Raw genomic sequence first — 25,680 nt, 5'->3', positions numbered from 1 at the left:
CATTAAGTTTGCAAAACAATATGGTAAAATAACTCAGTTTTCAACAAGGTTTCATAAAAATGCAATGAAACCTTTGTTAACAACTACTTCCACAGCCATATTTACTAGCACTTCAGAAAATTTGTGGCAGTCAGGAAAAATGTTAGCTACATATCATTTCACAAAAAAAGTATACATTCAACTTTGTTAAAAGCACCTGGAAGTAACCTTTTGGCCACAGACATAACATTGCGAGACCTAGACCCAACTGTTCAAAAATTTGCACATGTAGTGTGGCCCTCAGTCAAGTGGAAATAAGCTCAGCATGAGGATCCACAGGAGGAAGAATAGCAGAGGACATGGAACCACTGAGCTAAGCTTTTCAACACCTTTTTGGCCCAAATGACTTTTCTGGGAGTCAAAGAAGCAGTCAATTGAACAGGTGTTCTAGTTTTGTTGGCCCTTTCCCCACTTACCTTAAGCCCCGCGCTACTCTCCTAAAGTAGCGCGGGGTCCAGCTGCACTCCCCACTTCAGGGGTGGTGAGAACGAAGCCGCCCCGACGCTGCCTCTCTCGTGCCCCCTCAGCGCATGTAATTCCTGGCGCCTTTTCAAATGGCGCCTTTTGATGACCCCGCGTTGTGGGGAAGCCGGTGCGCGCGCCAGGAATTGCGTGCACTGGGAATTGCGCTCAGCAACCCTCAGACAAAGGTAAGTGGGGAAAGGGCCGTTGTCTAGTTATTCTTTTTCAAGCTTCCCTTGGCTTACAAAGAGTATACTTTGCTTTCAGTGGTTTTTGCTGGCCTAATGGCCGTAATAAAACTGAACTGAACTTTCAGTGGTTGGTTTCTCAGCAGCTGTTTACCACTTTTTTCTCTGTTGGGGGTCACTATGCCGCTACAGAAATTCAGGTATTTAGGGCTAAATTGCTGTCTCACCTTTTATATCACTTAGTGGGTCATGTTAAGACTTTAAAAGATCCCTTTGAAAGATCTGGGGCTGCAGCCATTTGAATAGCTATCTTTTAAAAAGAGGGTGTTTTAAGTCTGTTTTTGATTAAGTAATACCTAAGTACATTCTCATGGGTAGCTGTGTCAGTTTATAGCAGCAAAGTAGAGCAGGATACAGTTGCACCCAAGGTAATGACAAAAAGAGGCATTCATGGCATTAGCAGCCATGAATTCATTTTCCCTGGCCCCTTCTGCCAAATAAAGCACAGGGCAACATTGGTCAGGGATTGAAATGTTCCGGCCAAAGGGAAGGGGTGGCAGGATACCTGCTTAAACAAGCTATGCCCCTCTCAAACAGGCATTTAATTTGTGCTACTGACAAGGCCACTTTCCATGAGATCTTGTGGGATTAACCAGCTGCTTGTAAAGGGCCAAGCAGGAATTTTTGGATTGCCCCAGACTGGTAGATGGGAGAACATTTTCTTGCCTGCTTTGCAATGTCACCAAAGGGGGTATTAAAAATAATTAGACCTGGACTTTAACTGGTTAGTCCATAACTGGCTGGCAGGAATAAGGCAGGTTGCTTATGATAGGTAGGGATGATTAGCAAGCATCCTGAGACTTTAGGTATAATGGAGGGCCATGTCCTGAATAGCCCATTATAGGCCTCACAGTTAGGGGCATTGGGATAGAGTCCCCTTGGTTCTGAACAGCATTGTTCCAAGCCTGATAGTGGTATTATGATCCATCAGAGGGATGTGATACCTTTTAGCACATTACATGCAGAAATAAGGATAAACAAAGCAGAATTGGTGGCCAAGTTTGGAGCTGGGGTGGATCTACCCAACAAAGGCAGCCATTGGCTGCCTGGCATAACCTATCCATAAAGTGTTTGTTTTATTTATAGTCCACCTTTCTCATGAACTCAAGGTGGGTTATACAGAGTGGGCTGATACATAAACAGGGTGGAATATTCAATCAACTATACAATAGGATTCAGGTAGTAGAACCAATCAGAAACCTAAAAACAGAACTGAAGCAAAGCATAAGTATTAACATGGCACATTAAATGATGCAAAAATTAAATCATGATGTAGAATAGCCATTTGAATAAATTAGTTAAACCCATGCTGTTGTCTTGAGTCCTGATCTCAGCAATGTATTTAAACTTTCATGATATCAATTCTGTAAGTGTCTTAAGTGCCACTGGACTCCTGTTTTATTTTATTTTCTAAATGCACATCTTGCCTTAGAAGAGAAGTGGTGTATCAGGGTAATAAGTAAGTAAACTAGCAACAACAAAACCATCTGCCCCTCTCCCAGGAGACACTCAGAGGATTCCATTCCATTCACAATTCCTAATTCAGATATGTAACCATGCTTAACCAGAATCAGCACTCATAATATCACTGTGGTCTCTATGGATTAGGAATCTCTACACAGCAATGCTTGCCATTCTGATGAGGTAATTTTATACTACTGGCACTTAGCCTTAAAAAGTTTATAGGTTGTATGTCCAAGCATAATTAGGAAAGCTATGACAATTAAGAACGACAAGTCACAGAAATTGCTGCATACACCAGAACATTAAAAAAGAAATATGAAAGATCAGTAATTTAATAAAGAGATAACATGAACTTCTTGGGTATGTTAAGAAGCTGAAATTAAACATAGTAGGGAAATGGCCCATGACAGAACATTCAACCCCCGAAACAAGTTTAAAAGATTACTCTCCAAAACAATCCCATCTCTTAGCTACCACCTGCACAACAGCATATTGCTGAACTACAAATAGCAGTATAAAATAAGAGAGACAAGAATATTGGCCTCAGGAGAGCATGTTTCCTTCACTGCACATCCTAAACATTCATCATAAGAGGTTAAATGACCTGACACTTCCACATTTACTCTTTAAAAAAAACAGATAGGGACATTAATTTTCAAATGCTAAAAGGGAACAACTTCTGGTAACAAGAATGAGAATCTGATCTTCACAGCAGAGCAACACAATCTGTTCTTACAATAAATGGACACAAATGCTATTTTTTCATCTTCCATTTGTCTTCTTCCATAAAAGACAATGCATTGTTATAGATTTATTTTTACCACATATTTGCCCTTATTTTGTTTATTTTAAAACATTTTATGCCACCTCTCCATAACCTGCACAAAACAAAAACACTATAAAGACATTAAAAGCTATTAATCAACATCTAGTATTAAAAAGCCCTAACTCAGCATCAGTAGCATACCGCTAATGGGGACATGGGGTATCCCGTGTCCCCAGGCGCATGCCGTTCCATCATGCTAGGTGCACCCCCCCATGTGACGAAACGGCATGTGCCTGAGCCGCCTGCCATGGTGCCCCTCCCGGCCTCCCTGCAGGCTGGTTCCTGCCCTCCCCAGGCCCTGGGGAGAGGAGGAGCCAGCCTGCAGGAAGGCGTGGGGCGAGGCTCCATGGCAGGTGGCAGGGGCGCCTGCCTGGGTTGCCCTACAGGCCAGCTTCTGCCCTCCCCAGGCCCTGGGAAGAGCAGGAGCTGACCTGAATGGTGGTGGGGTGCAGGGCACTGTGGTGGGCAGTGGTGGCACCCACCTGGGCTGCCCGCTATGGTGCCCTCCCAGGCTCCCTGCAGGCTGTCTTCTGCCCTTCCCTGCAGAGCCCCGGCCACCCTGCTGGCTCCTGTAAGTGGAGCGTGGAGAGGTGGGCAGGAGGGGCGCAAGGAGGAAGTCATACCTCCAGGTGCCATTTAGGCCCCGTATGCCACTGCTCAGCATAAAAAATGCAGATCACAGTTAGCTTAAAATAAAAGTTTCCGGGCTAAAATAGTGTTAGTACTCAGCCCCTTAATCAAAAGCCTTGACAAACAGAAATATTTTGACCTGGACCCCAAAAGAAAGCAATGTAGGATCCAGGTAAGGTGAAGGTGCCAGCCAAAGGCAAGATAAAGCCCCCACCCCACCCCCAGCAAGGTGCCACTATTGAAAAACTCCTCTCTCTCTGGTTGCCACCTACCTTACCTCTGAAGGTAGGAGCACAGGGAGCAGGGTCTGTGAGGTAGATTTTAATCGGGGGGCTAGACAATATGGAAGAGGAGGTCATTTAAGTATTCTGATCCCAAGCCATTTTGAGCTTCAACGGGAAGAACCAGCACTTTGAATTGCATTGGGAAACAGCTAGTACTGATCATGCAGCACTGGGGTGATACTGCTCCTGATTCCCACCCCTGACAACAGCTTGGCTGTACATTAACCTACCCTGTATGTAATCAGAGCCTGCATCACTATAACTAGATCACAGTTTTCAAGGAACAACCATAGCTGGTGTATTAGCCAAACCTGATGAAAGGCACTACCTGCCACAGGGGATCCTATAGGTCAGGATCCAATAAACACCACAGCTATGAACTCTCCCGTTCAGGGGATGGGTCACCCTGTCCAAGAGAGATTTACTCCTCAGTCCTTGAGCATCTTACCATTGAACAGCAGTACTTTAGTTCTGTCTAGTGTGAGCTTCAGTTTACCTAACTCAGCAGAGTTAGGTATCATCCACAAACTGGTGATCCTTTACTTTAAATTCCCTGGAGATCTCTCCCATGGGGAACAAGATGGCATCCTGTAGGATCCTGTAGCATAAATGCCATGGGGTAAAGCAGCAGTCTCTCAGCACCAAATATGGCACATAAAGTTCAATGTAAATAAATGTAAGGTGATGCACATTTTTTAAAAAATCTCACCTTAAAGTATATGCTAATAGTGTCTGACCTTGCTCAGACAGAGAAGGAAGAAATCATGGGGTCATAGGAGACAGCTTAACAGAAGAGGTGATCCAGTGTGCTGCAGCAGTGAAAAGGCGAACTCTATATTGAGGATTATTAGGAAAGGGGCTGAAAAAGACAGTCAAAATTATAATGCCCTATTTAGATCTATGGTGCAGCCTTGTTTGGAATACTGTGTGCAGTTCTTGTCAATGTATCTCAAAAAGGATATTGCATAGCTCGGAAAAGTACAGAATAGGGCAACCAAAGTCATTAAGGGGTTGGTGCAGCTTTCCTATGAGGAAAAAAGGAACAGTGCAGGTCTTCTCACTTTAGGGAAGAGATCACTAAGAGAGAACGTGAGGATTGTAAAATTATTCAAGGGGTAGAGAGAGTGAACAGAAATAACTTTTTCTCCCTCTCCCAAAACACTAGAACTTGTGAGCATCCAATGACACTCATTGACAATGGATTCCAGATGGACAAAAGGAAATATTTCTTTACACAATGAGTTATTAAAATGTGAAATTCAATGCCAGAGGATGTAGTGAATGCCACAGGCATAGACAGCGTTAGAAAAGGATTAGATGGATTCATGGGGATAGATCTATCAGCAGCTACTAATCTCTAGTAACTTCTGAGTAGCACTGCCAGAAAGCAACATCAGGAGGCCTCAGCCTATAACTACTTGGTCACTTGGTGAGACAGGACACTGGACTGGATGGACCAGCAGTGCTCTCATTGTTTCTTTGCTGCCATCACTACTACTGCCATACAGTATATTCTAAAACAATTTTTAGCACTTTACCAGATACCAGAGTGTCTTCCTCCACTGTCACTCTAGTTCAGGGGTAGGGAACCTGCGGCTCTCCAGATGTTCAGAAACTACAATTCCCATCAGCCTCTGTCAGCATGGCCAATTGGCCATGCTGGTAGGGGCTGATGGGAATTGTAGTTCCTGAACATCTGGAGAGCCGCAGGTTCCCTACCCCTGCTCTAGTTGGTTTCCTTGCCTTTTTATTGCCTACGGCCCCTCATTGCATATAGCAGCTGCCTGGGCATCTACATGCACTAACTGTATCACTGACTTTTTAAAAGGCAGTAAAGATCCATCCCTCCAGAATTTCATGACATTTTTTCCTAGTATACATTCCAAAAGAAATGCATGATTTATGTATGCCAATTTTGAAAAGAAAAATAGCTCAAATGTTAATAAAAGCAATTAGAACCACAACTAAACACTGAAAACAGCCATTAATCATTCTATGCACCATTAGGTAGGGAGGCCAGCCTCTAGGTGCGACTCTGGATTCCCCTGGAATTACAGCTCATCTCCAGACTAAAAAGATCAGTTCCCCTAAACAAAATGAATGCTTTAGAAGGTGGACTCTATGGCATTGTATCCAGAAGTGGGATCCAAAAATTTTAGTAACAGGTTCCCATGGTGGTGGGATTCAAACTGTGGCATAGCGCCAATGGGGCTGGGTGGGGCACCACGGGGGCATGGCCGGGCATTCCGGGGACGGGGCATTCTCTAAGCAGTGGCTGTAGCAAGGATGCAGTCATTCAACATCCTTGGGCTAGGAAAATCTAGATGCACTTAGCGAGGGCTGCCATGCATCAGTGCACTTCCTGCTAGACTGCTTCAAGTTCTGCGCACTACTGCTGAGAGGAGGGGCGTAACTAAGGCAAAAATCACGTGGCGAAATCACCAATTAGTAAACCACTCTTGGCACACACAAATAATTAGTAACCTACTCTCGGGAACCTGTGAGAACCTGCTGGATCCCACCTCTGATTGTATCCCACTGAAGTCCCTGTCCCCCCAGGCTCCATTCCCAAATCTCCAGGAGCTGGATCTAGCTACCCTACATGCCCTTGTGGCCAGGGGTTCTAGGCACCACTGCCATCAGTAAAGGTCCACCAGATGCAGTTTCATGTGTAATGATTATGAAGCCTTATTTGGCAGGTGAGCACCCTACTTGAACTAAAACTACTCACAGCCAGCATCTTCCACAAGATATGAAGGTCCTATGATAAATCAATATATTTATTTGTTTACACTATTTATGGCACACCTTTGTCACAAGACCTCATGGCAGATTGCATGGAGCTAGTCAATATAATCAACAAAACAGGTCATTTGATAAGCAATTCAATAGGATTAGAATTGTAGAAGCCTAGAACCAACCAGGAATCTAAAAGACAGTTCTGAAGCAAAGCATAAGTATTCACAGAATACCTTAAACAGTGAAAAGGTTCTCTGAAGGTAGAAATTTGAAATTTCCTACAAGGAAAGGTTATGATTTCAGATAAACAACTATATGCAATAATTCATGGTGCAATTTTTTTCAAAATTACACCGATGTAAAATTTAACTGACATCTGTAAAAGAAATAGTTTCTTCTGTAAAAGAAATAGTTTCTCAAATCCCTTTTTGTTAATAAAAATAGTATTCTGGCTATCATAACACAGAAGTCTAGTTCAGCCTGAACCAACTCAGGGAGCTTTTAGACATCATGAGACAAACAGTAAAAAAGCATAAATGTTCATGTTTCAATAGCAGCCAAATACAGTATAGACTACATGCATGCATCCATACTTAAAATCTTGCTTCCATCTGTATTTGACCACCTTGTGTTAATTTGCAATTTAGATTGAGAAAATAACATGAAGGAAAACGTTTAAACATTCCCTTCCTTTTCCCTTCCCAAACTCCATTAAAATAAAAATGTCAGAATTCTAACCAGGAATTAGGCCTTCATAGGCCTAGTTATGACTCTGAACAGATCTCTAAGCCCCAGAAGTCACTGATTTGCCAGTTTAGCATTTTCAAAATGATATATTTTGGGAGAAAATAAAATGTTTTGAGCAAAAAGCTGTGCAGACATCCTGGAGGAAATGTTTTATTTTCCAACCTCAAAATGTCTTATTGTGCTGTGCGGAATTGACCACTGTATTACCAAATGAGTGTTGAGAATAAGATGCAAAAGTAGCAGCTTCCACACCTGTGCACTGTTGAAGCCAGCATGACAGCACTACAACATGATTGACTACTAATGTGTCAACAATGGTTATTCAATCAAGCCTAAGGTGACCAGATTGTCACCTTTTTAAACCGGGACCAGGGTGGGCGGTCATGGCAAAGATTATGACTATAAAACCACCTTGGAAAACTCTGATAAAGAACTTTATTTTAAAAAATTGGAAATCCAATTATTATAAAGTCCTGTTGAAGCAACTGTTTTTATCCACCAGTAAGAATCCTAAAGGACATCTGCAAAGGATTACCTATTATTTTTTCAAGGTAAATAATTTGATGGAGAAACAATATTTGTATGGACCAGTTCAATATAGCTGCACAACTGGTACACATAAAAAGAACCTCTGTCCCCTACTAGAAGCACAAACAGGATTTTCCTCAAGGGTTGGGGTGGGGTTTGGCCCAATCTTTTAGCACTAGCAGAAAAGGGGGCATTCATTGAAAAATGTTGGGGAAGAATTACAACTACTAAAAGGAAACACTTCTCTTCTTCACGCTAACGTGTGATTGGTGTTTGGAATATGCTGCCACAGGAGGTGGTGATGGCCACTAACCTGGATAGCTTTAAAAGGGGCTTGGACAGATTTATGGAGGAGAAGTCGATTTATGGCTACCAATCTTGATCCTCTTTGATCTGAGATTGCAAATGCCTTAACAGACCAGGTGATCGGGAGCAACAGCCGCAGAAGGCCATTGCGTTCACATCCTACATGTGAGCTCCCAAAGGCACCTGGTGGGCCACTGCGAGTAGCAGAGAGCTGGACTAGATGGACTTTGGTCTGATCCAGCTGGCTTGTTCTTATGTTCTTATGTTCTTAAAAAAAGTTATCTTGGGTCAGGCATATTTTGTTTTCATTAATTATCTGTGTGGCTGACAAACGGCAACATTATCTGCTTCCTTTTCATTAAATGTACCTCTAAATTGAATTGTGAACTATGAAATTGCACCTTGTCATTATATTTGCTAGTCAGGGTTCATGGCTTCTACAGCAAGTGATAAAAAGTGACAATTTCATTTTTAATTAGTCCACTGTACTATTTATAGAAAAAGCAGATCACCTGAAAGATAGATATTGTAAAAAAAACAACTCTGTAAAGTGAGGGAAATGGTTGTATTAACTACTCAATAGTAGAGCATAAAATAAAACAGCTGTGCAAACATACTGATGTTTAGTGAGAAATAGAAATAGATCTGTAAACTTGCAAGATACTGACAAAATTCAGTAACTGTCACATCTGTGCAAGGATTAGTGTTGACACCTTTGTGATTTCACAAAATGCAGGAGAGAGGAGCTCCTCTTCCAGAAATATTGCCATAATCAACAGATAAAAGAGCCACCTTCATACAGGACTCAGCCTAAGAAGCCTGGAGTTTTGGGGAGCCCTTCCGCTAAAGGTTTTTGCTGTAACATCTTATACAATAGTGGTTTATGGAAAATAACAGTAGTTTAATATCAGGGAGTACCAAATAGATAGATGTCTGCACACACACAAACTCATAATGTTATTTGATATCTATATGCCCCCCGCTCGCCCAGCTAGTCCAGAGTTTTGGACTTGGTTGTCATCAGTATGCAGATGAAACCCAAAGATATGTGTTGATAGACAGCCAGCCAGATATCTCCCTGGGGAGACTGGCAAGATAGCTGGAGGCTGTGGTGAAACTATTGTGACAGAGTTGGCTGAAACTGAATCCACTGAAGGCAGGGGTCCATTGATCAAATATTAGTTGACTAGAATTAAAGATATATACAAATTGTTAAAACTAAGTGTATTACAAAAGCATTTAGATGTCTACAAGTGGGTACCTGCAAGGTCTTATGGGCGACATCTCTTTTCTCACTTCCTTCTCTTCTTCCCACAAAAACAGCAAACATACCTTCATTTGTCCCTCTGTCTTTAGTGCCCCACCCTACAGCAGCTTCTCCCTAGGAAGATTATGGCATAGTTGTGTGGTGCCAACCAGTGGCATGGTAGAGAACCCTCAAGCCCTTGTTGAGGAACACATCACTTTCCCCTGAATCCCCATCCCTACGTTAGTTCCCTTTTCCCTCCTTTTGGCAAGCTGTATATCCTCTCCTCTTTCCCCGCCTCATTCTCTCCTTTCAGCCATTCAACAACCAGTAATTTATTTGCTTCTCATCTAGACTATGGGATGCTGTGATTTCTAAGGAAGAAAAACACATATGAAGAAATAATTGGTTACCTAAATGCCATTATTAGAACTAGATAGTTCAATCATAGTGTATAGGAATTGAAATGGTTTGTAAATGTTACTTTTCATTGACATGATATTTTAGTTATACTATTTATCTTTTTTTTTTTAGTTTGGTTATGTGCTTCCATCTTTTCTAAACTTATCATTGTAATAGTGAAAAAATAAAAGTTTTTTATTTCAATTAAGTTCTTGGCGATTGCTAAATGACAAAACATTTCACTAGTCTGCCAGCCTACACATAATTTTATTAATCTTTCATGGTATTTCAATAGCCTAAAGAAGGAGAAACTACCATTTACAAATCATTTCTAGTCAAGTGTAGGCAATTCCCCCCTCCTACTGTAGTCCTCTATTTGTGTTCTTTTTGGAGGCTCTAGGAATTAATAAAAGTTTACCAAAAAAGCAACCTTCCTCAGTGCTTCTGCCCCATATTTGTTTTAAAATTTTAGAATTGTTTCATTTATATCTGCAGAAGTCTCAAGGAAAGATTAATACACTTCTGAAGTATTCAGTGTTTTCAGTGGTGTTAATTTTTATTTGATGCTTGCTAGCCTTATTATGACTGTGAGACTGTTTCTTTAAAAAGCACACTTAATTTTGTTTACTGAAAAATGTGTGTTTTCAACTGTAACTTTGCCCCTTACCACTGAAGTTCAAAAACAAAGGTCTATGTGCTAAGATAGCAAATGATGCTGTAGTGAATAGACCTTTCACAGAAAACTAATAGTGCAATTCTGAACACCATCGTTGGAGTAAACGCCACTAAATAGACCTGAGTGGGGTTCTGGAAAGATCTATTTAGGATTGCTGTCCTACAGTGCCATTCTAAGCAGGTCTACTCAGAATTCCATTCTTAGCACTGTACTGTTGGACATTTTATAATTTCAAATTCATAAATATGTCAAATGATGCAATCAGTAAAAGAAGTTTAAGCTTAAAAAAACACTAAATATTGCATAATTTTGAATTTCTCCCCAAATTAAAGTGTACATCTCCAGTACTGTGTATACATGCAGCCTTGCCAGGAAGCAAGCAAAAAAAAAATACACAACATCACTGAACTGAAGCCATTTCCTATGAAATTTCCCATATTTTGGTGCCTACAATATGCCAGACTAGATAGAACAGAAACAATGCAATACAAACTTCTAAGTACCTTCTTAGATATGTTTCAGTTCCCAGCAAATATTTTAGTGCAAGATATTGTTAAAAGCTATTGAGGTATTTCTGACAAGCAGGGAAATACAAGATTTGTCACACTGCTGTTGCCTTGGGAAATATTAGGATGGAGAGGTAAAGAACTGGAAAAGAGTAATTAGCCAGGAAATGTAATAGAAAAAAGACATAGAAAAAAGAATTGGGAGGGTTACTGAAGCAAACCATCACGGCAAAGATGACAGCACCAGGAAACTTCAAATCATAAGCTATTATGGCTAACAAAGAGAAATAGAGTAGCTAACCTTTTTATCAGCCCTGCTAGGGTTACCAACCTCTAGGTAAGGCTGGGAGATCTCCAAGAATTACAGAGACCAGTTCCCCTGGAGAAAATCCCTGCTTTGGAGGGGGGACTCTATGGCATTATACCCTACTGAGGTCCATATCCTCCCTAAAACCCACTCTCCCCAGGCTCCACCTCCAAATCTTCAAGAATGTCCCATTCCAGAGTTTGCATCCTTGACTATTTGGCAGTCATAAAGTTCACACAAGAAAAAGCTCTGTTACATTACTAAAGGAGTAGAAACAGGGTATATTAAAGTACTGGCAAAACAACGCAGCTATGCTATATTTTAGGAGAGAAAAACTTAGTTCTAGGAGTGTGCAAAAAATGTATTTTTCAGATTCAAACATATTGGACCTGAAAATTTTGGGGATTTCCAAGAAATGTGAAATTCCCACACTGGTATGGGGGTTTTTTCATATTTTCTTCAGGAATCCTAAAAACATTTGGCTGTATTATACTATATGAGGAATCTTTCTGGAGCTTGGGGCGGGGGGCTGTTTTTTTATGAAAAAGGCACCAAACATGTGGAATAGCTGCTGGTGGACCTCCTCTTTAAAGGAATCCCCAAGTTTGATAAAATTGGGCCAGGGAATCCAATTCCCCCCCCCCCAGGGGGGGCAGTTGTGGACGCATGCACATGAAGGCTTATACCAAGAATAAAACTTTGTTGGTCTCCAAAGTGGCACTGCAATCAAACATTTTTGCATTCAAGACAAATCCTGTCTCATCCTGAAACCACCCTAGCTGACTGACTAGCAGCACCCTGCATGGTCTCCGGTTACCAAGAAGATATCAACGCTCTGCTCTGACTAGCTCTCAGTAGCCACACTGTTCCTTTCCTCAAGAAGTCCATTATGCCTGATCATGAGGATCAGCCTGATTGCATGATTCATAACTCTTAAATCAAGTTGCTTTCTAAATGATTACCAATATCAGAAATCAGTCTATAAAACATTGCTGTTTTTAAAGACAAACCTAAAAATGTTCAAACAATGTTGGTTTTCTTTTAAAATAATTACAAATGCTAGATATTTATTTTATTTACAGCATTAGAGGACATGCAGAATAATGCACTTTCAATCCACTTTCAGTGCACTTTGCAGCTGGATTTTACTGTGTAGAATAGCAAAATCCACTTTCAAACAGTTGTGAAAGTGGATCAAAAATGCATTATTCTGCATGTGTGGAAGGGGCCTCACTCTAGCATTACATTTTAACATGAACAAGACCTAGAATCCAGGGAAGAGGTATGCAGATGAAAGGGTAGGCTACACAGAACAATCTCATTCTTCAACGAATCAATATGAATTCTATGGAGTAAAGGAAATAGTCCTCATATGGGAAGGCTTTTGGGAGAAGTACTACACCTGGTATTCCAAAGAAACTAGAGACAGTAGAGAATGGGCCAAATCTCATCCAGTGTTCTTGAGTATATACCTTCACTTTCTTCCTTTTAAAAGAACAGCTGCACTTCATATGGGAAAAATAGTATGGGTCACATTTTCACTTGTCTGTTTCCTACCCTTACTAAGAACTAGCTGACCCGTTCCTATGCAGTTGTCACTGAAAAGCAGCAGCCATTGATTACCACTGCACTATCTTAAAGCTAGAATTAGCAACCAACAGGAGGGACTGGAATTCACTCAGAATTTCAAATGATTTCAAGGCTAAAGAAATTGGTTTCCCTGGAGGAAATGGATTTTAGAAATGTTCAAGCCAGAGTTGGCAACACTTACTGGCTATTACAGCCTCTCATGATGACAGGTATTTTACCAGTATATATAACATTGAACAGAATATCTAGAATTCTTGTAGACATGAGGATTTAACAGTATTAAACAGCAAGGAGGAACCCACGAGGATTTGTGGGGATGCATCTAATTTTCCCCACCCCCACTATTTCCTCTTTCCATTCCTTGAAAGTCCCCAGAGCCTCCCTCCTTTTCTAGGTACCTTCTCACCTTACCACCCAACAACCAACCTGCCCTCCTTTACTTCTCTACATTCCTGCCTGATTGCTTCATTGCTTTCTCAGTGGGGGTTGGCAAAGACTCCCATCACTGCCTGTCCAAGTCCTAAATCATCAAGCCAGTTCATCAAGCTTGCTATCTTAGCAAGGACTCCTGTGCCCCCCCTCCTGAACACCCTTCTTGGTAGCTTGGATTGGAGGACCATGAGGACTGCTATACCTCCCCATCCAGTCTCTGGTTGCTGACTCAGGAGGGCAGCAAGGACTTCACCCTCCTTATGGCTTCCACCTGATTGCTGATGCTGGCAGTGAACCCTGAGTGGCTCCCAACATCTGGCATCAGACCCACCAAGGTTCCCATTTCTTGTGACTCCCAGCCTTTGCTTAGGCTTCTTGTAGTCACCTGACACAGGAGGAAGAGGTAGATTTTTTCATTTTGAAAGAGATTTACCCCCTCTCCTCAGTACATTTTTTAATATATCCTACAGCATCTTGAATCGCCAAAGACCTATGCAAGGGTCCTCTTTGTTGACTTTAGTTCAGCATTCAATACTATCAGACCGGACATTCTTCTAACCAAACTAAATCAGCTAGCAGTACCTGAGCATATTTGTAAGTGGATCACAAGCTTCCTAACAGATAGGAAACAGCAGGTGAAGCTAGGAAAAATTACATCAGATACCTGTAAAATGAGCACAGGGGCCCCCAAAGGCTGTGTACTTTCACCACTTCTCTTCTCTCTGTATACCAATGACTGCATTTCAAACGATCCATCTGTTAAAATACTGAAATTTGCAGATGATACAACAGTGATGAAACTGCATACAGATGGGAGGTTGAACAACTAGCCTCGTGGTGCCACTGGAACAATCTAGAACTGAACACACTTAAAACCGTAGAAATGGTGGTAGATTTCAGGAGAAACCCTCCCATCCTACCTCCTCTCACAATACTAGACAACACAGTATCAACAGTAGAGACCTTTAAATTTCTAGGCTCCATCATATCTCATGACCTAAAATGGTCACCTAACATCAAAAATGTCATCAAAAAAGCACAACAAAGAATGTTCTTTCTGCGCCAACTCAGGAAGCTCAAACTGCCCAAGGAGCTGCTGATACAGTTCTACAGAGGAATCATTGAGTCTGTCATCTGCACCTCTATAACTGTGTGGTTTGGTTCTGCAACCCAACAAGATCGACACAGACTTCAGAGAATAATCAGAACTGCAGAAAAAACAATTGCTGCTAACCTGCCTTCCATTGAGGACCTGTATACTGCACGGGTCAAAAAAAGGGCTGTGACATAAACTGTTTCAACTCTTACCCTCTAAACGTCGCTACAGAGCACTGCACACCAAGACAACTAGACATAAGAACAGTTTTTTCCCGAATGCCATCACTCTGCTAAACAAATAATTCCCTCGATAATGTCAAACTATTTATTATATATTTATTATATAATTACTGCACTACTTTTTTCATCATTCCTATTACCCATCTCCTCCCACTTATGACTGTATGACTATAGCCTGTGCTGACATTACATTTCATTTCATTTATTTTATGATTTTACATTTTATGTTTTCATTACTATTGATTGTTTCCTGATTGCTTACTAGACCTATATGACAATCATTAAGTGTTGTACCTTATGATTCTTGACAAATGTATTTTTCTTTTATGTACACTGAGAGCATATGCACCGGAGACAAATTCCTTGTGTGTCCAATCACACTTGGCCAATAAAGATTCTATTCTATTCTATTCTATTTCAGATTTTTCTGCAAAACTGGGTAGTGTTCTAGGGTTGCAGAGAAATACGTTTAGTGTCATTTTGTCCCCAATCTGCAGATTTAGACATCCACAGATGGGAGCCAGACTCTATAAGATAAGATGATGATAAACAGCGGAACAGTAGAATTGCATTTTAGGTAGAATGGACAAGAGAAATTGCTTTTAATTGCTTCGTGGGATGACAGCATCCCAGTAGTTCATGAAACTGTGTAAAATTGCATAAATATTAGTGACCAATAAACAGTGAATAAATGAAGGAAACAAAGTATTTTTTTAAGTGCTGGATACTATGAAGGCATAAAAAAAATTTTAATCACTGGTTTTCTCTTTCACTCGTTCAGATGTCTATAGAGTCAATTGACTTATATTCATTGATTCCTAACTCAAAAAAACCTATAATTGTCTAGAACATTTATTTTTAGCTTTCCAGGCATAAATGGAATTACTTATATTTCATTTATTTAAAACACATATCACATCTTTCTAATACCTATGCATGAATCAAATCAGTAAGAATAGAAAGAAAAAGAAGGTATCTAGAACATAAAAACAGAAATTAAAAAAAACAGAAACAAAGATAAAGCAATCAGTCTGTTTGTCCAATCCAGAGGCAGTGAAGGCTGGGGGGGGGGGCATTACTCCCATGCCATCATGACACCTGGAAAGCCCTCTGTCACCTCTCAACTATCTGTGGCAGGCTCAGGCAGCTTCCTAACTAATAAACTAAGTTATAACAAAAGAAAACAACTCACATCCCCACTGCCCATGAAGCTTCTTAACATTATATATACCTAGAATAACATCTCTCTTCTTACAATGGTGTCACATTTTCTTAAGTGTAAGAAGAAGCTGAAAATATTTTGATAGCAAACTTTCAGCCCTCCTGCCAAAGAGCAAAGAAAGCATAATTAACCTAGTCTGAATGTAACAAGATAAGTCGGTCTGAACTTGCAGGTTGTACAGCTGAGAAAGCTGAATTAGCATAGGGCTATTCCTACAATGAGGAAGAGTGGAACAGTCACTTCAGGTGGCATAGTTAATGTGTTGTTCAGAGACAGAACATTATCAGTTATTTAACCTATCCATAATTTTATAGTCCAGGTAGAAACATTATTTTGATTTACTGCTTCAGGCACTAGAATAACTTGTGCCAGCTCTGTGAAGAAATGTCAGGTGCTTTAGGCAGGTAGTAATTGAGCTGATGGATAATTAAATGAAAACAAACTGAGAATGAGTTTGTATATGTACTGAAGAAGAAATTGGGTAAATGGAACAGAAACGTTTTCAATGGTTCTTAAAGCATAACAGCCTGAAAATAGTACTATTCAAGACACCAATTAACTCAGGGCTCTGAGATAAAAAAGCAAGACTTAGTCAAAGGTCAAGTGTTGTCACTGAGAACAAGAACTTTTCCAGAAAATGATTTGCATATAAGAATGCAAAAACATAACATCTCTTACTAGAACAGTCAGTTGTTTCTACATTTAACCAATGTTTGTACTGTTTCAAACCTACTTGATAGATGTCAAATAAACAGTTACCACCAAGTGGGGACCAACAAGGACTTAGAGAGGTATTTCATTTTCCCACCTCCAACTACTACTTCTTTCTCTTCCTTGAAAGCCCTCACAGCCTCTTTCCATTCCTTCTCTTTCTCCTACCAACCTACCTATCCAGCCACCTGTCTTTTTCCTGACCTCGATCTTCAGATATATTTATTATTGGCTTCTTTTATATCCCATCTTTTTCTACAATGGGGATCCAAAGCAGCTTAGGTTAGACTGACTATATCTGATTCTCAACATCACCAAATGTGTGACTAGCTTGTCTATTCATAGCTCCATTCCCTGGATTTAAATATCCACACATTTGGTGATGATGAGAATCAGATATAGTGATACCCCCTGACCAAAATGCAGAGTTTACTCATGGGATTTAATATCACAAGAACCTGGTCCATAGGCTGTTGAACTCCATGGAACTGAGGCCGGATGACTCTGAGGCCCCTTCTACACATGCAGAATAATCACTTTCAATCCACTTTCACAATTGTTTACAAGTAGATTTTGCTATTCCACATAGCTGCAAAGTGCATTGAAAGTGCATTATTCTGCATGTGTGGAAGGGGCTTGAGTAGGGACAAACAACAGAAGATGGCTATTGTGTCTCCCAGTACATCTTGTTAAATATTTCTTTGAATTGGGAAATGAGATCTGTCTCAGCCTTGTTGCAGTATTTTTCTGTGGTAGCCTTCAACCTATGGCTTCAACCTACGGTCTTTGAGAAGAAGGCAGATGTAACCTTTTTGTTAATATTATGAGACTGTGCAAAGCAGAGCTTTTTTGTGAGTTTTTCTGTGCATAACATAAGAATACAGGGAAGTGACTATTATTCAGGGAGGGTTTTTTTCAGCAGCGACAATATCTTGGATTTTGAAGTGATATTCTAATAGTACTGATGTGACTTGCAGTGCAGTCCTAAACTTCCAAACCCATTTACTTACAATGCTCTATTCCTGGATTCTGAATCATATGGATTTTTTTCTCATTTCCCTAGCATTTCACGCCACCATAATTACATCCAGACCTACCCTTGATATTTTGCTAATAAAGTGGAACCCAGTATGCTGATTCTCAGTCATTTTAGCCCTTCTATGTAGGCAGGTTTCATTACCAGAGCCAATATGAATGCATCATGGTTTCCTTTTCTGTGTGCATTGTTAGCATTGTTAGCTTGGAGGAAGGATCAGTGTGCGAGCTGTTAATTCTTCTGTTTTGCTGCTGATTATGATTGTTGCTCATCAAAAAGTAAGCTCTGCCTTACCTCTAAGTTTCCCTTTGGAGTGACTCAAAGCCTCATCTCCTATCTGAGTGTTTATACTCACTGAGTTACTGAGTAGCTTATGCAAGGGTAACTTATATGAATATGTATTTGGCTTCTCTCTTTGCTTATCTTAGTGCCCCCTTTATTACCTTCACACAAATATTGTTCCTAGCAGGGCTTCAACTTTTGCATTTGTTAGGCCATGGGTTCTTCATGTTTGCTCCTTCTCAAGTGAGTTGCAATGTGAATACCCCTCCTGTCTTTCTTCTCAGTATGTTGCTCTATGCTTTTCAGATAAAAAAGTAGCTGTTCATGCTACATGAATAATGAATAATGATATTCATATCAGATTTAGATCCCTGGGATACCTTGTTATAGTCCGCAGTGGTGTACTGCCCATGGGAACAGGAGGATCAAATGACCCCGGCGCAATAGTATGGGGTGCAAAACCACTCCCTGCCTCCCCTGTGCCAACCCTTAAAACAGAACCTGCCTGCTGCCAGGAGCTGGCCTGTTGCCACGGTGCCTGTCTGAGCCACCTCCTTCCCTCCCCAGGCCCGCAGGGGCAGCTTGGACAGGCACCGCAGTGGCAGGCTGGCTCCTGGGCCATCCGCCGTGGTGCCCTGCTCCCCCGAGCCATGTCTGATCCGCCCCTTTGCCGCGCCCCTGAGCATGGGGGGTGTCCAGAGCAAGTGTTGCTTCCAGGTGCCATTTCCCCTGATACGCCTCTGATAGTCTGTGATCTACGGCACAGAGGAGGATACTGCCATTTCATAACTGCATCAGGGTGTATTTGGGGAAAGGCTACAGCTCAGAAGCAGCCAGAGTTGCTAGTCCCCATATAGTGCTTAGAAAGCTTCCAAACTAGAAAGATCAGCTTTCCTAGAGAAAATGGCTGCCTTGAATGACTTTATGGCATTATAATCCATTGAGGTACTTTCCCTCCCCTGCCATTCCCAGGTTCCACCCCAAATCTCCAGGAATTTCCCAATCTGGAGCTGGCAACCCTAGCAGTAGAGCATTTGCTTTGCATGTAGAAGGTTACAGGTAGTAGATAACGTGAAAGACCTCCACCTGACACCTGAAAGAGCCAGTGCCATTTTTAGTGGTCAAGACTGACCTTGGCAGACCAATGCCTTGATTCAGTATAAATCAGTTTCAAATGTGCTAACTGGTATCTTCAATGGTATATCTTGTATAGTGGGATATTCCATAACAACCCACCAAGCTTCCATAATATCTATTTATTTATACACCACTTTTCTACTCTTGATCAGCATGAAATGGCAGGGTCTTAGTTGCATCAGGGAAGCCAGAGTTGATTCTTTTTCATAACCCTGGTAAGACATTTATTAGCACTGAGGAAGGCTCTCAAAAGCACGGCTTACCAAGGAATGTGTTCTGCTAACCTTGTAATTTGTTGCTGTATAGTCATTGTTCCATACCAGGATCTGATTAGTTGCCAACTGACCAAGGTATCAGTGCCTATGAGACTCATGCCCAGGAGCCTGTCTCCTGGGAGCTGCTTAGCATGCAAGTCTTTTGTTTGATTTTGCTACTTGGAATAATATAAGTGACAGTCAGCCAGTTGTTCCTGTACCAGCCTAATATCAACATTTTGAAACTGAGAACTTGCATGGCAAGTTGAGACAGACATTTTTACATTTTCCCTATGATGACCAACATAGCTGTTATGCTGTATCGTGTCATAGGAAAATTTGCACATTTTGCACTGTACTTTTTTTTTTCATTTTTGCACTTTAAATAAATATTTGCACTTGAGCTTAGTGTCTTCTTGTAACTGGTACCCTGGGTATGGTGGTTCTTTTGTTAATTAGGCTTCTACACTGCATCCACCAGTTTTTGCTCACATTTTGCAGGTCAGTGAGGGTGATGGGGGAGGCGACAGGGGACCTCACTGGGTCTGGTGGCATGACTTGGTAACAGCTGGGAAGGCCTCCACACACGCATGGGCTTTCTCTGCCTCCATGACCCTCTGCGACATGACCCTTTCACACACACACAACCCAGGGCCAGGCAGGCTCATGCTGGCCTGACTGGGAGACAGGGCCTGAAGCTTCCAGCTTGCCCAGCCAGGATATCAGCTCCTGCCATACCCCCTAGACCTAAGGCAACCTTGTGGCTTTTCTTGCCCATCCCACTCCTTTTTACAATTCTTTTCACAGGTGTTGTGTCAGATTTCGTGGCAGGTATCATTTTTGCCTTGTCTTGTCACAACTGCAATGGATATTAGCATAGGGCCAGATCACTTTGGGGGGGGGGTGGTCAGTGGCCTGAGTGCTCATTTCCTCCATTTTCAGGGATCCCCCTAAGGGGTTTGGGGGGGGGGAGGAGAAGTTTGGATTCATATCCCACCTTTCTCTCCTGTAAGGAGACTCAAAGGGGCTTACAATGTCCTTTCCCTTCCCCCCTCATAACAAATACCATGTGAGGTAGGTGGGGCTGAGAGAGCTGTGACTAGCCCAAGGCCACCCAGCTGCATGTGTTGGAGTGCACAAGCTAATCTAGTTCACCATATAAGCCTCCACAGCTCAAGTTGCAGAGCAGGGAATCAAACCCAGTTCCCCAGATTAGAGTGCACCTGCTCTTAACCACTACACCACTCTGGCTCTCTAAAGGCTTGTGGGGGACATACCCAGCTCAGGAGCAGTCAAGGCCCCCTTACTTCAAGTTGGAGGGGAAACCACACAATGGCAGTTAGCCCATGTGGTATCCTGCAACCTGCCATCCCATGGAATTTTTTCCTACTCAGCAGATGTATGGCAGCAGGATGGAATACCTTGGCTGGCTGGTGGGCCAGCCGAGGCAGGAATCCATTGCTCAATGCTGTTCCAAGGCACTGTCAGCTGCTGTACCAATAAAGTTGTGACATATTTCAATTCCAGGTGGTTGTTGTGTTCTTTGCATGTGCTTTGCTGTGGTGTGTGGGCATAGTGGTCTCTTCAATCCTTCACTATGGGGGCTACAGTCACAGCATGACTAGTCAATGATTAATGTGTGGCAGAATTCTCACTCTGAATGTAATCTAGGTAGCAAAATTCTGCCAGCAAGGATGGAGTTAATAGTACAATCCCCATTGTTCAGCTGAATCAATAAACTACATAACAAGATAGAAAATGTTCTGACCTCAAAAGAAATGCTTGTGCCCGCAGGGGACATAGACGAGAGAAAGAAACATTCTTTACAATAAAAGTCTGTTTGAACTCATAGACCTGGTCTCTAATCACAAATGTGAATCTACAAGGATTTACGTTTATCTGTTAAGTGCTAGCTCAGACCTGTCATCAAGCATGGCATACCTTTCCAGACTGCCAATAGTTGCCTGCCTTTTCATAGTTTCAGAAAAACAAATAGCTGTGTCCTTGGCATTATTCCATATGACTACACAGATGCTAAACATCATTGGACCTTGAACATGTTTGATGTTCTCCTTACACAGAATCAGGATCTATCTTAAACATTACTGCATGCAATATCAAAGGTTTTGTCCCATAATTAAAACACAAAAGTAACTGTTGTGCACCAGACCACAGATACTAGTAGACAGCTCAATCAAGCAGCTATAAAAATCAGAAGTTACAGAAACTTGAGGTTCTTAATCAGCTGGCAATTATTTTCGGTGTATGTTTCCCAGTATTGTGTGTGTAAGAAAACAATTTTAATTGTAGCCAACATGACATATGATCTATATGCATATACCCAGCAAAGACTCCTGAACGAAACAGAATCTCTTCTCTACCAATAATTGGAAACACTGTTTGCAATATCACATTTTTATACATGACATCTGTCCACACAAATTCTTACCAAAACATTATTGGGACTACTAACATACAGGGGGAAAAAACGTTATAATCTTTTGGGTTTTGATCTAAAGAGCTCCAACTGCCTAAAAGACTTGAGAAAGATGTGTCACACACCTAATCATATTAGCTGTTTTATTCTGCATTTTCTTTGACAGTATGTTATTTATTTTTAAGACAGAGAGCAAATAGTATTCCAAACATGTCCACAACCTCAAAGTGCACCTTTCAGGGGCGTAGCTAGGAAAAATGGAGCCCAGGGCAAAATCTGAGTTTCCCCCCCCCCCCATATGGGCAGCGTCCTTCCCCAACCATGACCAAACAGCATTTTTTTGCACCAGGTCATCTCAAAGTCAACATCACATTAAAAAACGTGCCCCAACACGCAAATCTGAACACATCCAGGGCTCCCAAGTTTAAACAATATTGAAAGTGATGCTATTTTTTGAAGGGGGGAATCCACCCCGAAACAGCATCACATTTAATGTTGTTTAAACTAGAGAGCCCAGATTATCTTTTTAAATCCACCCTAAAGGGATACTCTGGGCTCCCTAGTTTAAACAACATTGAAAGTGATGCTGTTTCAGGGTAAATTCCCCACCAACCGCCCAAACAGCATCATTTTCAATGTTGGTTATTGTGGGTTTTCTGGGTTTTCTCCCCCACCCTGAAACAGCATCCCTTTCAATGTTAAAACTGGGGACCTCAGATTCTCCCTTTAAATCCATTCCAAAAGGGGTGGATTTAATAATAATAATAATAATAATAATAATAATAATAATAATAATAATAATAATAATAATAATAATAATAATGACAACAACAACAACAACAACAACAACAACAACAACAACAACAACCTTTATTAGGCATTGAGAGAATAAAAGAAAGAAAGAAAACAAGCATTGGTAGGAAGGGAGTGTATTTAAAAAGAGAATCTGGGGAAATTTAGGGGGTGCCTGTTGTCAGGGGGGCAATTATTCAGCGTATCTTCGTGAGACCCAACTGATGATACCATCCATGTTTGGTGAAGTTTGGTTCAGGGGGTCCAAAGTTATGGACCCTCAAAGGTGTAGCCCCCATCTCCTATTAGCTCCCACTCTATAACTCTGGACTCCCTAAACCAAACCTCACCAAACCTGGGTCATACCATCAGGATAGTCTCCCAAAAAATCCGTGAAATTTTGGTGCTGCTAGCCTAAAATCTGCGCCCCCTGCAGGCCAAAAACAGAAAAAAACTGAAAATACAAAATCCCCCACAAACGAACCTGCAATTTTGTCACCTGGGGCAGCTGCCCACTTTGACCAGTGGGAGGAACGCCTCTGGAACCTTTTTATTTTATTAAATACAACTTCATGAGCAGCAGGATTTTTGTTTCTGTAAAGAGACTACTGAGTTATGCTAAAACAGGCTCCCAACAAATTGAGCCTATGGACACCTTTGGAAATCTGACACAGGGCAGTGAACATAGCCACAAAATGGCTGTCACAAGACGAGGAGCCAACCACAAAATGTCTACTAGCAACTTTTCAACATTTCAGGCAGAAGCTCTGCTTAACGGGATGCCTTTTAAAATGAACATATTGTTTTTTTAAAAAAATTTCATATACAAGTATGCTTTTTATTATAACCCACCTTGAGACTATTGTAAATGGTGGGAAATAAATTGAGATGATGATGATGATGATGATGATGATGATGATGATGATGATGATGATGATGATGATGATGATGATGTCATTAACTATCATGATTTGAAGATCAGGATTCAGCGACCATGGAATAAACCAGCTGAGGTTGTCCCAGTAGTAATTGGCACCCTGGACACCATTCCAAAAACACTAGGGCTTCAATTGAAACACCTTCAAATTGACAAAACCAACACTGTTTTGTCGGGATTCACTGCCGGGATTCACATGAATACTACATTGATATATCACAAAGTCCTAGGCCTCTGGGTGGGGCTTAAATTGTAATGAAAGTTTAATCAGCTAAAGAACTGGCAGCTGTGATATTAAACAAAATTAAATAATCTAAGAAACGTTCATCTGGCAGTATCTAGATGACTTCCAATGGCAATCAGAAGCTCTGCTGCCCCACTCACTTTCTAAAAACACTTGGTGGGCACCAGAAAAGGTGTTGGCAAACATTATGTTGGAAATCCCTGTGTTAAAAGTACAGAGGCTGTCCATGTGCAATAACAAAACTACTGAAATCTTCATCTAAGTACTCTCACAAGCAAAAAAATTTTTTTTAAAGAATGTCATTTAAAAAAGAATGTCAGTCACACTGATAAATTATTTTTGCAACAGTAGCCTTGTTGGAACATCACAAGCTCTTAGACACAGTACAAGTTGTCAATGCTGTCATATCTTCTAATAAGGATTAAAAATGGAGTGTCACTACACTGAAATACAAAACTATCATGACAATTCCCTCTTGCTTAAGACAGAATTATATTCATTCTAGTTTAGGAACTGGTTAATATGGGGAAATTATCGATCATACTTCATAAGAAAGGTCTTCTCATTATAGTTTTAGAAAGCTAAACAAGTAGTCTGTGCTCTGGACTGCCTATATCCTGTTGATGGAAACAAAGCCTAATTTACTGTGTTGTTCTATCAAATATTGACAGTGTTGTCATTTTAAAGTAGATAAAGAGAAACTTTTCTCCCACTTCCATAATTCTAGAACTCACCTTAGTTACTTACTACTTACTACAACTTACTAGAGTTCACCTTATGGAACTGGTTGATAGTAGATTCAAGACAGAAAAAATGAAGTACTTTGTCAGCCAATGGATAGTTGAGTTATGGAGCTCACTGCCATAACATGTGACAGCCACTTCTTTAAATGAATTTAAAGGGGGAGGGGCGTGAACAGATCTATGCAGTGTATTAGGCATATCATTCAAATGGGATATTTGGATTCAAAGGTAGAATGCCTATGATTGTCAGGTTCGGGGGAGTAGTCAAGTAGGTGAAGACTACTACCTGCCTGTGTGTTTCCTTGTGATATCTGACTGGCCATCCACCATGGCTCTTTTGATGTTCCTATGTTTTTAAATGTTTTAGGTAGGAAAAAAAACACATTAAATTTGTGAGCTCCTTTAATATACCAGACACGTTTATTAACTTTAGTCAAAACTGCCTACAGCCACACTGAAAAATTATGAAGCACTTAAGTTTCCTGAGCAAACAAGACAGTATGATAATAAAATTTCAGCGACACAGAATGCACTAACAGAATGAGCTGCATTCTACAGTACATTTATGAATGGCACTAGTTTTTGCACAACATCCTTATTAATTCACAGGTGATTCTGCTTAAAGGTTCTGTGTCAAGTAAGTTGCAGCCAAACTTTTTGCAAGGAAAAGTGAACTGGCTCACATGTGTGACCAGCCACACAAGTGAAATATCATAATTTTTGGAATCTCACTGGAGTAAACAAAACATTCAAGATATCACACTGGTGCAGCTGCTAACAACAGCATAGCAGTACTTCATATACCTATGCATGAATCAAACATTAATGGAAATCGAGTGGAATGGGAAAGAGAGTATCACTCACTATGATTCCATTCACAAGAACAGGATCAATTCTCCTTTCCTTGGACTACAGTACAAATAGGAGAAGTAATTAAAAACAAACAAACATAAGCACAAAGTGTCAAGAACAAAATCTCAATAGACCATAAGATGCCAACTGGCAGCCAAACTAGATGTGATGGCAGCAAGTTCATGTGTTCTAATGTAGATTTGCTGCCCCAATAGCATATAAAGTAAGAAGTGTAGTGGTTTAAATTTAATAGCAAAGGAAGA

At 41.0% G+C, this 25,680-nt stretch overlaps 1 protein-coding gene across 2 annotated transcripts in view; it reads right to left on the bottom strand.

Moving 5' to 3' along the window:
• The window catches only part of KCNK2 (potassium two pore domain channel subfamily K member 2), a 152,662-nt gene that overhangs the window by 70,197 nt on the left and 56,785 nt on the right, over positions 1-25,680 (bottom strand). The gene's annotated exons all lie outside the window — the stretch shown is intronic.

This window comes from Sphaerodactylus townsendi, linkage group LG01, assembly GCF_021028975.2.
Source record: "Sphaerodactylus townsendi isolate TG3544 linkage group LG01, MPM_Stown_v2.3, whole genome shotgun sequence".
NCBI classification, from domain to species: domain Eukaryota; kingdom Metazoa; phylum Chordata; class Lepidosauria; order Squamata; family Sphaerodactylidae; genus Sphaerodactylus; species Sphaerodactylus townsendi.
Note: the sequence above shows the minus strand (reverse complement) of the source record. Positions and strands in the feature narration are given on the sequence as shown.